The sequence below is a fragment of the Pleurodeles waltl genome, chromosome 4_1 (genome assembly GCF_031143425.1).
Source record: "Pleurodeles waltl isolate 20211129_DDA chromosome 4_1, aPleWal1.hap1.20221129, whole genome shotgun sequence".
NCBI classification, from domain to species: Eukaryota; Metazoa; Chordata; class Amphibia; order Caudata; family Salamandridae; genus Pleurodeles; species Pleurodeles waltl.
In genome coordinates, this window is record NC_090442.1 from 876,072,227 (window position 1) to 876,088,978 (window position 16,752).

Below are 16,752 nucleotides of genomic sequence, written 5' to 3' on the forward strand. Positions count from 1 at the left end.
CCCTGTGGCTATCCTGACTTTCTTTGTCTTTCCTGGGACATACATGTCTGGGGTCACTAACCGGTCACTCACTACAGTGTGACTGGCACAGGTGTCTCTCAGGCCAGTGGTAGGGATCCCATTCACTTGAATGTGGTGGAAGTGCCTACTCCCACCCTCAGGGATCACCAGCTTACCATCTGGTCCTGTCTCCCAGCACAATGCTAGGAGGACTTCATCATCTGAGGAATCCTCCTCTATGGCTACACTGGACAGCCCAGTGCTAACCACTTTCTTTGGACAGGCTGCATCTCCTCTGAAGTGACCTGTCTGCTGACAGTCAAAGCAAGCCCTACTGTCCAAGAGCTTTTTTAACCCTGGGTCTCCCTGTCTCTGCATGTCAGAGTGGGAGTGGGATTTACTCTCCTCCTTCTTAGGGTTCTGGGGTACAGAGGGAGTCTCTGTGGTGGGCTTACCACCTCCCTCCTTAGGTTTTTGGGGACCTGTCCCCCCCTTCTTGGAGTCTCCCCCCTGGGACTTGACAACCACCCTGGTTCTCAACCACTCATCAGCTGCCTCCCCTAGCTCTCTAGAGTTGGTCTGCTTAGAGTCCACTAGATGCTGGCGTAACCTTTCTTGGATACAATTGGTCAAGATGTGCTCTCTCATGATCAGATTGTATAACCCCTCATAAGTATTTACTTTGTTGCCAATAATCCAGCCCTCTAGTGCCTTTAGTGAGGTGTCCACAAAGTCAACCCAAGACTGGGTACTGACCTTCTGGGTGTCCCTGAACTTCATTCTATATTGCTCTGGGGTCAGACCAAACTTCTTGACTAAGCACCTCTTCATACTAGGGTATGAATCTGCCTCCTACCCCCTTAAGGTCAGAAGCCTATCCCTCCCTGAGTTGGGGACCAACTCCCACAAAAGGGAACCCCAGTATTGAGGCTTAACCCTTCTCATTTGGAGTGCCCTCTCAAAGGCCCCTAGCCACTTATCTATGTCATCCCCCTCTACATAAGCAGGAACCACCCCCTTGGGTAATCTGGGGCAAACTCCCCCACCCATGGACACCTCAGCTTCTTTATCGCTGCTTCCATTTCTTTTCTCTTTGTATGCCCACTTTTTCTTTTCTAGGGCCAGCTTCTCTGCTTCCAAAGCTATGTAGGCTAGCTGGGCTTCCAGCTCTCTTTCCCTGATGGATGGGTTCTCTCCTCCTGAAAGGACCCTCTTCCTACCACTAGCTTTGGGTCTGCCCCTAGTGACTGTATCCAGTGAGGACCGTTCCTCCTCTTCCTCACTTGGGGTCTGATGCCTTCCCTCCCCTGAGTGGTTAGAGTTAGCATCTTCCTCTTTTTCTTCCCCCTCTGGAGCTTCCTCTGTCTCTACCTCTTGGGCCTCAGCCCATGCTGTCAGGGATTTAATCAGGATTTGCTTCCTGAGATCAGGGGTTGCAGGCAACCCTCTCTCAATACACAACCCCCTAAGCTGGACTACTGTCAGTGTGGGTAGGCTAGCCAGATCAAGCTCCATGGTTCCCTAGTTTTGTGTCAACAAAAACTTTTTGCAAAAATTGGAAACAAGAATTTAGAAAAAATTACAAAAATTCAATAATTGAAATTAATCCAAATTAATTTAAAAAAAAAAAAAATTAAAAATTAAAAACAATTTTTGCACTAGGACAATTTAAAGGATTTTTAATTTGTTTTATCTAAAACTGTAACGTGATATTGAACACAAGTACAGGATCCCGTCGCTGCTTCCAATTATGTTGGAAAATGGGTTATTGGTAGGGCAGGTAGGTACCTACACCTAGCAACAAGCCACAAACCTCCACAAAAGTACAGTTAGGTCTCAGTAAATTAATCCCAGCTCTACCCTTGGTAGCTTGGCATCGAGCGTCAAGGCTTAACTTAGGAGACAAAGTGTAAAGCATTCAAATATCACAAAACAGTAATTAAATAAAACACAGGAAACAGTTTAAAAATCCAAAACCAATTTATAAAAATAGCTTATATTTTTATCTTTAAAATGACACAAAAACGATTAAAATCGGTTCAGGGGAACCGGAGATATGAATTTTTAAAGTATTATTATTTTCTAGCGCTTAGAAACAAAAAGCGCCAATCGGGTCATCTGGTTGCACCAGGACCGGGACAAAGTCAAACTTTCAGGCCGACCGCGATGGAGCCCTGCTCGGCTACAGGTCGCCGGAAGCCTCGGTTAAAAAGTTACCTTCTGACTTAGTCTTTATTTTGAAGTTTTTCTTCACCGGGACGAACCTGCCAGTTGGATCCGACCTCCTGGAGCCCTTGTCCGGATACGCGAAGTCGGTTTCCTCGGTGGTGATTTCTACCTTCGGACTTAGTCGTTTTTTCGAGATGAAAATCCTTCGACCGGGGTAAACCTGGATCTTGATCCGACGTCCGTGGAGCCCTTCTCGGATACGATGGCTGGAAGGTCCCGGTCAACTTTTTACGTTCGGACTTAGTCTATTTTTTGGATGTTTTTCTTTACCGGGACGAACCACGAAGTCAGGCCGGGTCGCGGTTGAGGCAAGCCGGCTAGAATTTCCGCGTCGGGTCGGTCACTTTATGGAGCTTTTTTTCAAAAATTCTCCAATCTTTTCCAAACTTCTGGGGCTTCACCCAGATGTTCTTTTAAGGTTCTTTTGGGGTCCACAGCTCACCCCAAGGGTCCAGAAGTTCTGTGATGGTCCTTGGGAAGTGCGGACTTCAACTCCCAGAATACACCTGGCGCAAACTCCTTTTTGGCCACTGGACAGTGGTCAGCTGGTCACTTTTTCAGGAGTTGGTGCAGGGGACTCTGGTTAGCAATTTTTCACCTGTAGCAAACAGGGAGTCCCTCCTTGAACCAGTGGAAGCCAGGCAAAGTCCTTCTTGTGGTGAAGCCCAAGTGTGCAGCTGGTGCAGTCTTTCTGAGTGCAGGGTCCAGGTGCAGGCCAGGGGTCCAGCAGGGCAGTCCTTCTTCTCCTTGTAGTTCTTTCTTCTTGAAATTTGGTGGGGATCTGAGGCGTGGGTGCAGGTCTGCCAGTTTTATCCTTGCTCCTGGGTGAAAAGCAGGGGGGCCCTGGTCCTCCAATCAGGGACAGGGTCGTCCCCCTGTGATGACCACTTCCTGGGAAGTGTGGCAAAAATCCATCCCAGAAGGCAACAGTCTCTAAAAATCCAAAATGGATGAATCTGATTTTTGGAGGAGAGATCTGGCTGAGCCCACCACTGGTGTGGCTAAAAATCATAAACACACCCCTCTCCTGCCCTCTTCTAATCTAATCAAGGGGGCACCTAGCTGTCTGGGGTTGCAGGATGTTGGGGTGTTGCTGGGTGCTCCAGATGTCCTTCTCTGCCTTTGAAGACCAGTTTGGCAGCCCTCCCCCTTCCTGCCTCACCATCTGCTGAGGGGAGATTCTCTCCCCCAAGCACATTCCTTTGTGTGAAGTCAGGCCACTTCACACCTCATTAAAGTAGCCTGGCAGAAGCTGCTGCAGGCTGGCCAATCAGAGCACAGCAGCAAAAACAATGCAGAGCTGAAATTGGCAACTTTTTAGGTAAAGTCTAAACTTTTTACCTGCACTAGTTATATTAAATCCAACAACTGGAAGTTGTGGGATTTATTATAACAATCAATTTGATACCAAATTCTTGGTATGTACCACTTAAGGAGACTTTAAAATTTTAAATAAAGTCTGCCCATTCTAGCCTATGAAGGCCATTTACTTCAATGAGGGAAAAACTAATTTGGCTGTTTTTACCTCACCAGGGCTTATAAATCTATTTTTATAAAGTCCCTGCTTATAGTTACATGGCACCCAGCCCTAGGGGCACATAGGGCACACCTTAGGGGTGACTTATATGTAAAAATAAGGTAGTTTAAGACTTTGGAAGTACCTTTAATTCCAAAGTCGAATTTGCATATAACTTTAATTTAAAAGCAGCCAGCAAGGCAGGCTTGCTTTTAAAATGACACTGGGCACCTCAGCAATGCACCTAGGTGTGCACCACCTATGCTGTGGTCCCTAAACCTACATGCCCTACCATATACTAGGGACTTATAGGTAGGTTTACTTAGCCAATTATAATTAGCCTAATTTGCATATCCATTTTACACAGAGCACAGGCCCTGGGACTGGTTAGCAGTACCCAGGGCACCATCAGAGTCAGGAAAACACCAGCATAAAGTAGAAAATGGGGGCAAAAAGTTATGGGGCCTCTGCAATCAGCCCCAGTTTCTCACACAATCTATATGGATAGCCAGTATGGATTTGGAATAGTCCATGATTTTGGCCAATTGTGGTCACAGAGAGGCTTCATGACATCTTCTGGTTCTCCAGTGAGAAATGGTGAAAGGATTGAAGAACTGTTACATGATATTCAAATGCCTTATAAGATTGCCATGGTGAAATGCAGTACACATCTGAAGTTGCAGGACTTTGTATCATTGGGAGATAGATATGCAGATCAAGTTGCAGGGTTTGCGCATTGAACTGTATATTGTTTAAAGATAAGTGGGAACTGTTACCCGAAGAAGACAAAACATGTTCAAGTTTTGCACTGAAATTAATTGACACCTTGGAGGAATTGAAAATGTTGCAGAATAATGCTGAGAGGGAGGAAAAACGTTCATGGAGCAAAATAAAATGTGTGCAAAGACAAGATGAATTGTGGGTTTCAGAAGAGGGTCAGTGGGTTTTGCCAAATAGTCTGTTGTCTCAAATGGCTAGGTATTATCATGGTCAAGCATATATTGGGAGGGATGCCATGATTATATTGTTCAAACCTGATTGGTTCAACCCAAGGTTTAGACAGGTTGCTGAAGCAGTTTGCCATCATTGTGTCATTTGCCAACAAATGAATGCGGGGAAGGGGAGAGTGGTTAATTTGAGCCACTTTGGATTAGCAGGAGGTCCATTCAGCAGAATGCAAATTCATTTTATTGAGATGCCTGTGTGTGGAGTTTTGAGATTTGTGTTGGTGATTGTTTGCATTTTTAGTCACAGGATTGAAGCTTACTCTACATGAAGAAATTATAGTCTCACAGTAGCAAAACTACTGCTTAGGGAACTGATACCGCGTTTTGGGTTTCTGATCTCTTTAGAATCAGATAGGGGAAGCCACTTCAACAATGAAGTAATTAAATTACTGTGTGCAGCATTGAACATTAAGCAGAAGTTGAATTGTGGTTACCGCCCAGAGGCATCAGGACTAGTGGAGTAGCTAAATGGTACCTTGAAGTCAAGAGTTGCACAAAGATGTGTGCGTCCACAAATTTGAAATGGCCTGACGCATTGCCTTTAGTTTTGATGTCAATAAGAAACACACCTGACAGGATGACAGGATTGTCGCTGCATAAGATCCTTATGGGCTGAGCCATGAGGTTGCCAATGGTGCCTGCAAATGCACTTGTCAACATTACAGATGATACGGTGTTGGACTACTGCAAAGGTCTGGCAAAGGTTTGCTCTTTCTCTCAGCAGGTGGAAGCTACCACACTGCCACTGATTCATGACCCAGGGCACAACCTGAGAGCTGGAGACTGGGTTGTGGTCCAGAAATACATGAGGAAGACGTGTTTGGAGCTTCGTTGGAAAGGACCATTTCAGTAGTTCTAACAACTACCACAGCTGTGAAGTGCACTGGAATTCAGAATTGGATCCATACCAGTCACACAAAGAAAGTGGCATGTCCACTGGATCATGAGGAAGAAGAGTTGTCGAGAGTGCCAAAAACAGCGAAACAGGTCTCTGGGCCGGAAAGAGAACAAAGAGGAACTGAGACCGGATCTAAGTCAGTTGAGGACGGTTCAGTCACTCCTGTGAGAGACGAAGGAGAAGACCTCCAGGAGGGTGACGGAGAACCTATCTTAATTGAGGCAACAGGAGAATCTAGTCAGAGGAGGGCTTTCCCATTAGCAGATGATCTTCGGAGACAAACAGAGCAATTGCCATACCCAGAGGGGAAGGGAGTTGAGGTGAATCAAAGTCATTGTGATCTGACTCCTCCTAAACCTGTTGCAGGTCCGTCAAGAGAAAACATTGCAGAACAAGGGGAAGTTTCAAGTTCGACTCTGAAGAGAACACTGACAAAAGGTCCACTGAAAGGAGATAAGTGGCCGGAGTCGCAAGAAAGAGGAAAGGAAGTAGTTGTTAAGACAACAATCAAGAAAGAAGTAAATACAACAAGGAGAGAAGATCTAAGTGAAGGAGAATTGAATGGTGATCGAAAGTTGAAAAAAAAGAGAATAGCAAGTCGAAGATACGCAGGTCCTGAATGGGTGTATGCAACTACAAGTGAATGGCAGTAAAAAAAATGTCTTTTTGTTTTGATAGAGACATTTCGGGTCAGTATTTTGGCACTTAAAGGAAGCTGATGATGAACTGAACTGTTGAAACAATCTGAGAGAAACATTTTGAGAAAAAGACTTTTGAAAGTAACTGAAGAGACATTGATAACCTGATCTGACTTTTGAAACGTGATTTTGAGAAGCTGCTTACCAATTTTGACAAGGGATCTTGGAAGTAAGACTGAAAGCTGTAAATAACTGCTAAAAGAAGATGTAATTGTTTTTGATTTTGCTGCAGTTTTTCTGAATTTTCTTCTGCTTTTTGATTCTTCACAGATCATGAGTAACATTAGCCAGCAGGGTAGGAATACTAGGCGCTGTAAATTTATGAGTGTTGGTTTGGCGATTATGTGTGGGATATTGTTTGTGGTGTTGATTGTGGGTATCTGTTCCTGATAAGAGTGAAGCCAACCATACTTCTGCTTTTGTGACAACTACTGCACTGACAGCAATAGAGACGCTTAGGTTGGATGAGAAGTATTTGCATGGGGATACTAATGTGCAAGGAGAACTTTCTTCTAATTCCTTCTGTCACTTGTTGAGTGAGTATGTTGAGACGATGGATGCGAGGAATTGCGTGTGTGTACACAGATTCCTTCATCAGTTGAGGAAGGAGTTATGTATCATAGTTTGCCTCTAACATATGGAATAAGTTGTAGTCTGCTACTAGTAGCAGGATTCTTTAAGTAGGAAGTACATCCAGTACTTTTACTCAAATTATGACATGGTGTTTTCGTTTGTCCCTCTAATTAGGTATTTGAGTAGAATAGCTAAGGATAATGATATAGTATTAGTTAGAGGTTTCTTTGAACCTACATTGAAGTTTGGCACAGCTTATGCGCACAGGAATACTTTGACATGCTTGCTGACACCTTTAGAGAAAAGCTTCTTAAATCACACAGATGACAGGCAAAAGGCTTTGAAGGAGAAGTTAGAAAAAGGCCGAAAGAAAAGGACTTACAGGAATGATTGTGCTTATAGTGTGATAAAAGCGCAGGGGAAATTAGCTTTAGAAGTGCAACATGTAGGGAAACTTTGTATATAGGCCTAAATCACGCTGACACTTTATTTGTGGCACCGAGTGAATGTAAGCATGTGTTTTTGTTTCAGACTAGATGGACGTTTATGTTGAATGGACAGGACCCGGCAATTCCCGGAGTTTATTATATCTGTGGTCTTAATGCTTATTACCGTCTTCCAAGAGGCTAGTATCCAACATGTTTTTTGGGGATAGTTTTCTCCAGAATGTATCAAATGGATGATTTGAAGAAATTTCCAAAAGTGACTGAATTACATCATATGAGACAGAGGAGGCAGTCTCCTTCTGGTATAGTGGGAGATATTTGTAAAGCAATGATTTCTTCAGTGGGAGTCATTCTGAATTTGATAGATTCAAAAGTTGTCTACTATTGTGGACAACATGCTGACAAATTTTTCAGGAGTCATACTCCTGATAGATAGATACTGAATTAGATCCTGAGAAAGCTATGACTCTTCAGAATCTTCTTGCTTTAGACATTCTTTTAGCGACGGATGGCGGAGTCTGTAGAATGATTCATTCTAGGCATTGTTGTTCGTATATTCCTAATAGTAGTAAATAGATTAGAGGCTTAATTACTAATCTGACTAATAAAAGTGCTGATTTTAAAAACTTGGTGTTTGGGAGAAGATGGGCAAAGGTTTTGCTTTAGTGGGAAATTGGCTCAGCAACATTATTGAAAATCTTGCAGGAGTTATTAATTATTGTGGTTTGCCTAATTGGAATATAAGGATTGTGCAAATTATGCAAAACAATTAAATTGAAAAGGTCAAAGAATAATCAGAGTAGGAAAGAAAAGGGAAAAATTGTAAAGGAAAAACTCCAAAAGGGAACACAGGTGTGGAGGGATTGAATCGACAGAATTTTAGCTGGTGCAATAATTGTAGGTGGAAGTTAGTGTGATGACACATTTAGCCATTCATTCATTCAAGCTTTATTTTGGCAAAATACCATAAAAGCAGAACATACACAATAATAAATCATCAGAAATAATTAAAAGAGCCCTTAAATTCAAACCAAAACTAAATCTTCGTCATGTACTATGTTCAATTTAAAAACTTTTGTCAAAAAACCCATTGAAGTTAAGAACTTCATAAAGCACTTCATATACAGTAATAGATCCTCAGTAATAGTTAAGTGGAACTCATCCACAATAATATTATAAAACATGCACAAAATCTAAAATATGAGATTAGTAAGAATTATAATTAATATAAAATACAAAAGTTTGATCTTTGAACATACATAACAAGCTGATGATCAAGGCACAGTCATAAGCTTTTAAAAGCTATACATTAATACTCAAATATTTGTTTCCAAGATGCCAAATTGCCTCTACGAACTTTGCCAGTGTCCAGACCACAGTCCCATGCATACTTGATCTGCAAATCCTAGGGGCCGAATGTCGATCCCTAATACACAGGATTTTGCAGAGTGGTCTTAACCAATGTGCCCTCTGGTTTTTAGATGCTGGACAGAAGACTAGAACATGAGCAATGTTCTCTTTGGTTCTACATCCCCTCAAGAATAAATTTAGTTTGCTTCCATCCAAAAGTAGGGGCCCGTAATGGCAACGATCCAATTCTAAATCTAATATAAATTGCTCGTGCTATGGGAGATGTAATTATATCCAAATAGGGCTCAAATTCATATTGGCACTTAGTTGATAAAAACCTGTCTGTCATACTGGCAGCTGAAACCAATGCCAACTCTGTTACTTGCAGATTAGTCTGATATACATCCTTCAAAGTCTGTATTACAATCTTTGGGAGGTGAAGAGGCTCAGACCAGTACAAACCCAACCCAAGTTTTAAAAAAGTGTTTTTCACGTATCTACACCATGGTATGTTTTCAATTTGTGGAGCAGCTAACATCACCCTGAGCTATACTCCATGCGGATTTAAAGTTTCTATGGACCATCATCTAATCCAATACTGCAATGGCCTCATAGCTGCTGTATCTGCAATGGAATATAAATTCAGATCCATTCGAATAGGCAATGTTGTAGAACTCAGGGGGATCTTGAGCAAGTTCTTTAAAAATACATTTTTCACTCTCATTACCCCATAACTCTGCACCATACAGGGCTCCCCCTCTGGCTTGACTTTTATATATTTCCATCGCTGGAGTAATAGAAAAACTAGAAAATCTCCCCGTGAATCTTAAAATACCCCCTGCATTTTGCTTCAGGGACATGGTACACTTTGACAGGTGTTCGGACCATTTATGGGAATCCTCCAACCTAACTCCCAAATAATCAAAATTAGAGACTCTTTCTAGAATTTTACAATCTAGGGATATAATTTTCTTTACTCTATTTTTGATATCACCAAAAACCATATATTTGGTCTTGGTAGCATTTATTTGTAAGCCGTTCTCCCTACAAAATCCTGAAAATTTATCAAGGAGCATAGCTAATCCAGAGGCAGTTTGTGATATCAATAGAGTATCATCCGCAAACAATAGACACAGGGTTTTTTACCCCGCCCAGCTTTGGGGCATCATTATCACAGTCATATAAATAGGGTATACAAGTGTTTATAAAAAGTAAAAAGAGTGTGGGAGCCAATACACACCCCTTGTCTTACCCCTTTCTGTAGTGGTAACTCTCCCGTAAGTTCCCCATTTGGTCTCCTCCTTACTCTAGCATAACTCTCGGAAAATAATTCCTGGATTAGTTTTAGCAAGGGACCCGGGACACCAACCCTTCCCAAAATCTCCAATAATTTGAGTCAGGGAAACAGGTCAAAAGCAGACTTAAGGCCCACAACGGCAACAAAGAGTCTCCCAGCATCCAGGTCCACCATCTTCCATTTAATTGCAAGAAAGTCGAAGACATGGTCAACTGTACTTGTTTTTCGCCTGAAGCCAACCTGTAAGTGACTAAATACATCATTCTCTTCTAACCATTCCTCAAGCCTACCCAAAACCTCGTAAGAAAATATTTTCTGCAAATTGTCAAGCAAACTTATTGGCCTATAATTGCCCGGGACTGACCTATCCCTTTTTTTGTAAATTGGGACAATCATTGCACCTTTCCAGGAGTGGGGGGGATTGCTACCTGTCAAAACAGCATTGGACACACTATTTATATAGGGGCCCTAAAATTTAAGATTAGATTTAAACAAATTAGATGGAATTCCATCTGGGCCAGATGCCTTTCCAGATTTTGGGGCCTTAATGGTTATCTCTGTTTCTTTTAGAGTAAACGGTGTAAGCCCACATACGCAAGTGTTATCAATCACCCTTGCTCTGCCTGTGCTGGTAAAAGGCACAGACTCCTGCCTATAGAGTTCTGTAAAATAACTTGTCCAGTCATCAGGTGGTGTATGACGATCAGGTCTGGGCTTCCCTTTTTGCCCTCTTTGGGCTATAAATGACCAGAACTGCTTAGGATTAATTTCCTTAGCTGCTACTAACAATTCCTGCCAAGTTTCCTTCTCCCATTTAGTCTTTTTAGTCCTAATTGCAGTGGCATACTCTGGTCTCTCCAAAATAATCATTGATCTATCTTTTTGTTTGATTGCCTCCAAGAGTCTGCACTTGGCCTTTTCACACACTTTATTAAACCATCTATTGCATTTGCCTATTTTCTGCTGTTTATTTCCTTTGCTGAAAAATAGCTCTTTCAAAGAAGAAAAGAATTCTGCATGAGTGGTCATATTCTAATCCGGTGTGTGTACTAGAAGCAGCGGCTAAATGATAAGTGAAGTCTCAGTTGTGCATTTTAACCACTGATTCATTTGCATTTGTAAAAGTCTCCCATTTTATGGCACGCTTGTTATTTGTCACCACTATGGGGAGCATATCATCATGCTTCTGCTGAATGTCTTTTTTAGCAGAAACCCACCTATCAAACACAACCAAAATAGGTGAGTGATCACTACAGTGTTGTTCTCCCACCCTAAGGTCTTTGATTGCATGCCAGTTCCTTACATCAATGAGCACGAAATCAATATGACTGCTATAGGACCCTCTAAAAAATGTTGAATTTGATGGGGTGTCTGAAGGAAAGCGTCCATTTCCTGGCCAAAGTCCATGTGTTATCAAGTCAAAAGGAACTTTATTTCGGCTACAAGAGCCATAAAAGCACATAGCGACAATAAATACAAATAAATACACAATTTAAATAAATATAACGATACATATGATGATAAAATAGAATAAGGATAAAATACACTCACACAGTGTGATGGAACAGTCTTCTTGGAACCATTAAACTGATAAAAAGTTCCCTCTAACAATCCAACTAGCTCAGAGGAACTTGGCAACGGCGATCACTAGCGCTGGCCTAGTGTCTGATCTGAGGATTCGGAGGGCTATTTCAGAGCTGCGGACTCCCAGCAGTCTGCATGCTGGGGCCAGCCATTTCCTACATGAGGCAGGCAAATAGGACATGAGGGAGGTTCTCAATGGGGGCGTTGCAGGCTGGACAAGCGGTTGATTCTTCGTATGACCAGCGGCTGGTAAACAGTCTTAGTGGCAGCATTCCAATGCGGAACTGAAAGTACAGTTTCCTTTCCCTTGGGACCGTGATTATGTCCCAAAAAGCCTCATACTTGCATGTCTCTTTTAGGTTGACAAAGTCACAAGAAAATGTAGTATGAAGTGCGGCCCCTAGATCTTCGTGATCTACCATGTGCCAATACAATTTCTTTAGTTTGCTTTTTGAGGGAAAGGAGGAGGTGGTTCGTGAATTCCAGAGTTCTCTGAGCCCGAGTGAGTAGAGTGACCCCTTGATGTATAGTAGCAAGGGGATGCTGTGAAGATGATCAGCTTTTAAAATAACCTGCAGGGTTGCAGTAAAGGATTGGAACTCTGAGGTAGTCCAGAGACGCTGCCAGTACAGAAGAGGGCGTAGGTGGGCTTCATGACCGATGCGTTTTATACCAAGATCCTTAAAAAGGGGGAACAGTGGAGTGCTTGGTGGAAGGGACACAAGGTTTCTTAGGAAGTTGTTTTCAGGGATGGTTATATCTTGGATTTTAGCGTAACCCCATAGTTCAGCCCCGTAAAGCGCTGAGGTCACAGCCTGGGCTTCATATATCTGGATTGCTGGGCAAATTGGTTTTGTGTGTGAGAGGTGAAAGTCTTCTATTAGTACCCATGTTGTTTGCTTTACTTTTAAAGCTTGCTTTCCTATGTGTGATTTCCAAGACATGTTGTCAGTCAATGCTATACCCAGGTAGCTGAAAGTGCCCACCTTCTCAAGCGTGGTGCCCTCTAGTGTAAACTTCCCTCTAAAAGATCTATGGGGATCTATGGGGATTGAAGGTCATTAGTTTTGTTTTTGGGGTGTTGATTTCAAGTCCCCGCGTGGAGCAGAATTTCTCAAAGCACATGAGGAATTTCCTTAGTCCACTAGGGGTCTTGGATATCAGGAGAGTATTGTCTGCAAAGAGCAAGACTGGGATTTTTTGTGTGCCAAGTGATTGTGCGTCAGCCTCCACTCTAAGCAGGGAAGGGACGATGTCATTGATCTACAGGGAGAAGAGGGTCGGGCAAGGTCACACCCTTGTCGCACACCCCTTGATACATGGATTCTATCAGTTGCCCCTTGTTGTCCCACCTGAATTGTGCGTAGTTGCCCTCGTGGAGTTGTATCAATAGTGCTAGGATGTGCTCGTGATTCCCATTCGGTAGAGAGTGTCCCATAGTTTGTTGCGAGGTACTAGGTCAAATGCAGACTTTAGATCCACAAAAGCTACATATAGGCTCCCTTTACCAATGAGCACTGTTTTCCAGTATAAAAATAGAAACCTGAGGGCTTGGTCAATGGTATATATTTTTTTCCGGAAACCAGCTTGGAGGGGACTAAGGATATCATGTTCAGTCATTCAGTCTTCGATCTTTCCCAAGAGACAGTGGCAGAACACTTTTTGCACACAATCAATTAGACTAATTGGTCTGTAGTTGCAGGGGAGTGATCTGTCGCCCTTTTAAAAGATCGGACATCAATAGCTCCATTTCCAGGACTCAGGGATAGGCGCCCCAGATGCTATTGTGTTTGCTATGATGGTGAGGTATCTTGACCAGGTTGCAATGTTGGTTGAAAACAGGTCTGCTGGAACACCATCTGAGCTGGGGGCCCTGTCATATTTTATGGTGCCTAGGGAATATATTATGTCATTTTGAGAAAACAGCTGGGGCACTTCAATGGTGGTTGCTAAAGTAATGTTTAGGCAGGGGTCCATGTGAACAGGAGTGGGGCTATCATGGTCGTGGGAGTACAGCCCACTGAAATGGTCTACCCAGTCTTTTGGGGTGATGTTGGTTGTTATGTTCAATCCACTGCTTTCTGGGCCTCACGCTGCCAGGGACCAGAACAGACTACAATTCCTCTCGCGCACAGCTTCGCTAAGTGCTGTCCACCACTTATCATCTTGGTCACGCTTGGCTTTGCACATGGCTAGCTTGTAGGACTTCCTAGCTAAGCGGATGGCGTTGGCATCCTTGGATTTAATAGCTTGGATTAAGTGCTTATTTGAGAACCGGCACATTTTATTGAACCAACGGTGCCTACCTTTAGGTCTCTTGCCATCATGGGCTGTGGATACTGAGAAGTGGGCTGCAATATCCCTGAAGCATGAGGTGTGGGTTAAACTGATTTCCTCATTAGGGATTGCGAGACCTACCTCTAGGTCCATTAATGTAGTCTTTAGGGTGTTATTAGCTGCGTTAATGAGTGTTGGCCGAGCCACAACCTTGTCCCACTTTAGGTGTCGTTTGTCGTTAACCAGACTAATGCCCTCTGGTGCTGCTACTGAGGAGTTAATCGTGGGCGAGTTTTTACCCAAAGCTAACGTATGGACAGAGAGAGGATTATGATCACTTTCAGTTCTCTCAATGAGCGTTATATCGATGACTAGGGGCCATAATCTTATGTCGAATAGACAGTAGTCGATTCTGCTGGTGTGGTTGGTTTTGTTGAATGTGTGACGGCCTTTGGCGTCTGATTTGGTTCTGCCATTTAATGCCCTGAGCCCAAATTCCATGGTCAGTGATTTTACTTGGACAGCGGCCTGCGGCCATCTCTTGATGGGTGGAATGGTCAGGGCGGGGATAGACCAAGCTCGATCCTCCTCGTATGTGGACCTAAGATCATCCCAGTCTAGAGGTTCGAATGTGACATTAAGGTCACCTGACACTATGGTTTTATGATGGTGGGGACAGTTTTTCAAAAGGGCTGCCAGGACACAAAGGATTTTGGAGGCTTGGCCCCCCTGACCTCTCGAGTGTAGATATTGAAGATGTTCACAACTGTGTCAGGCACGAATGATAGGCAAAGACCTAACAGGTCGGGAGAATCAGTGGGTAGCTGTGATATACAACCTTTAAGTGATGTTCTAATCCAGGTGGTCAAGCCCCCAGAAGGCCTGCCCCTGGCGCTGAGCATGGCAGGGATATAGAAGTTTGAATAGCCTGTTCGAAAAAGTGGATCAATTGACCATGTCTCCTGAAGAAGGCATATGTCGTGTTCTTCAATAAAAGAGGTGAAGGACGGAAGAGGGAGAATAGATTTCAAACCAGCCACGTTCCATGAGACAAGTCGTACCCCATGGAGTGGAGGAGCTATCCTGTCTAATGGCCTAGTATTTACATGATTGGCTGCCAGGGGTTTGTTTGGCAGGTGAGGTTGAGTGGGAGTAGGTGGATCAATGCCAATGTTGGTCAATGAGACTGGGGTAAGTGGCGATGTTCCTCTGGTAGAGCTGACCTGGCCCTGGTGAGGGAGTGCTTGCATTCCTAGCTATCGGTTCTTGATTTGGTGGACAATATTCCTGAAAAGTGTGAGATGCAATATTGTCATGTTTGCACAGTAAGCCGTCAGAGGTCTGGGGGAATATGTCATGAGAGGGAAAATAAGTACTTGCACTGACAGTGTTAGAGATTGCAGCTGACCCAGAGGCAATTGATATATGTTGGTTGCATAGTTTTTCAGTATAGATTTCAGATGAATCTTTAAGTCAATCGTTTTCACTGAGGGTAGATAAATTGTTTGCTAGGCAGTCGCTCGGGCAAACCTCGTAGTACGCGGGTGGGCTAGGGTGTTTGAACTGGATGCGCGAGTGTGCTGGTGGGCTTGTTCTTGCATCTAGAGCCACCAAATTGTCCACCATGGTTCCGTCCTTAAGTGTCAGTTTTAAGATGTCAAAATGTGTCCCCGGGTCAGGCCATCTTGCTACATTAATTATATCCTCACGTACTACAGAGCGACAGCCTCTTGCGTGGCGGATCCAGTGAATTGCCTTGTTTCTGATAGAGTCTGTCCCTTCCCTTTGTGTCGGTGAGTTTGACTTGGGGACGTTGACCATTAGAACTACGTTTCCTGATTGAGATCGATCAATGGCAGGCTGTACAGAGTATTTTGGGGCAGCGTTGTTCATGAGTTTGGGGATTTTGTGATGGTCACATAGTGCATTTCCTGTGCCTAAGCTGTTGTGCAACGGAGGCTTGTGGAAGTTCTTGGTCTTAACACCGGCTGAGAGGAGGCCATCACAACTGGTTGCTGATAAATTGGGCAGATTCATTGTGATGCCTGCTAGGGTTGTAATTGGGCTTTGAGTATAGTTCATGGTGGCATCTGGAAGAGTTAACTGTTTTACTATTGCAATTAAGGAGTTAACCATAAGCTTAAGTTCTAATACTTCCCTTTTTAGTTCTTGTATGCATTGAATGTGCTGTGGGTTTATGTGAGTTGAGTGTGTGTTTGCGGCTACTAGCCCATCCACCCTGGTACCTGGGTCAAGGTCACCATGTGGGTCTGGGGCATTAATTAAAGGGCTAAAGTGGTTGCTGCACTGGATGGAGTCGTTAGAGACCAGTGGTGGCTCATTCACTGGAGATGGAACAGTGTGGGTGATAGCATTCCTGCCCTCTCCCTGCCCTATAGTGGCTGTGTCCTGTTGTCTACGTTTTACAAAAATCTCAGCAATTTTCTTTGGGCCAGCCCTCCTTTTGGTTGGGGAGCACTCCCTCCAGTGCCGTTAAAGTTATTTCCCTGAGAAGTAGTTAAAATTCCCTCGCATTCACCAGGAAGAGTGTCAATTCTGTCCATAACGCAGTTACTAGCTGCATGCTTGTGCCTTTTCCGCTTAGTTTTTAGCGCTGCCCCTGCCCCAGCCTCTATTGCTTTCCTTTTACCCATCTGGTACTGTGATTAGTGATAAAATATTCTATAAAGTATTAATATAACAATGCAACCTACAGGGTGGCACAGTATTAGCAATAATGCATAAAGCTAGGGTCAATGATGCCTACTTGAATTGTCAATGTTAGGGTGGTGGGCCAGCCCAGCCTCTTCCGGGCTCCGATGGGCGTGGATGGGCGTCGGCGGGCCCGCCCTTGGCCCAGGCTTCGCCCGGGTGCAG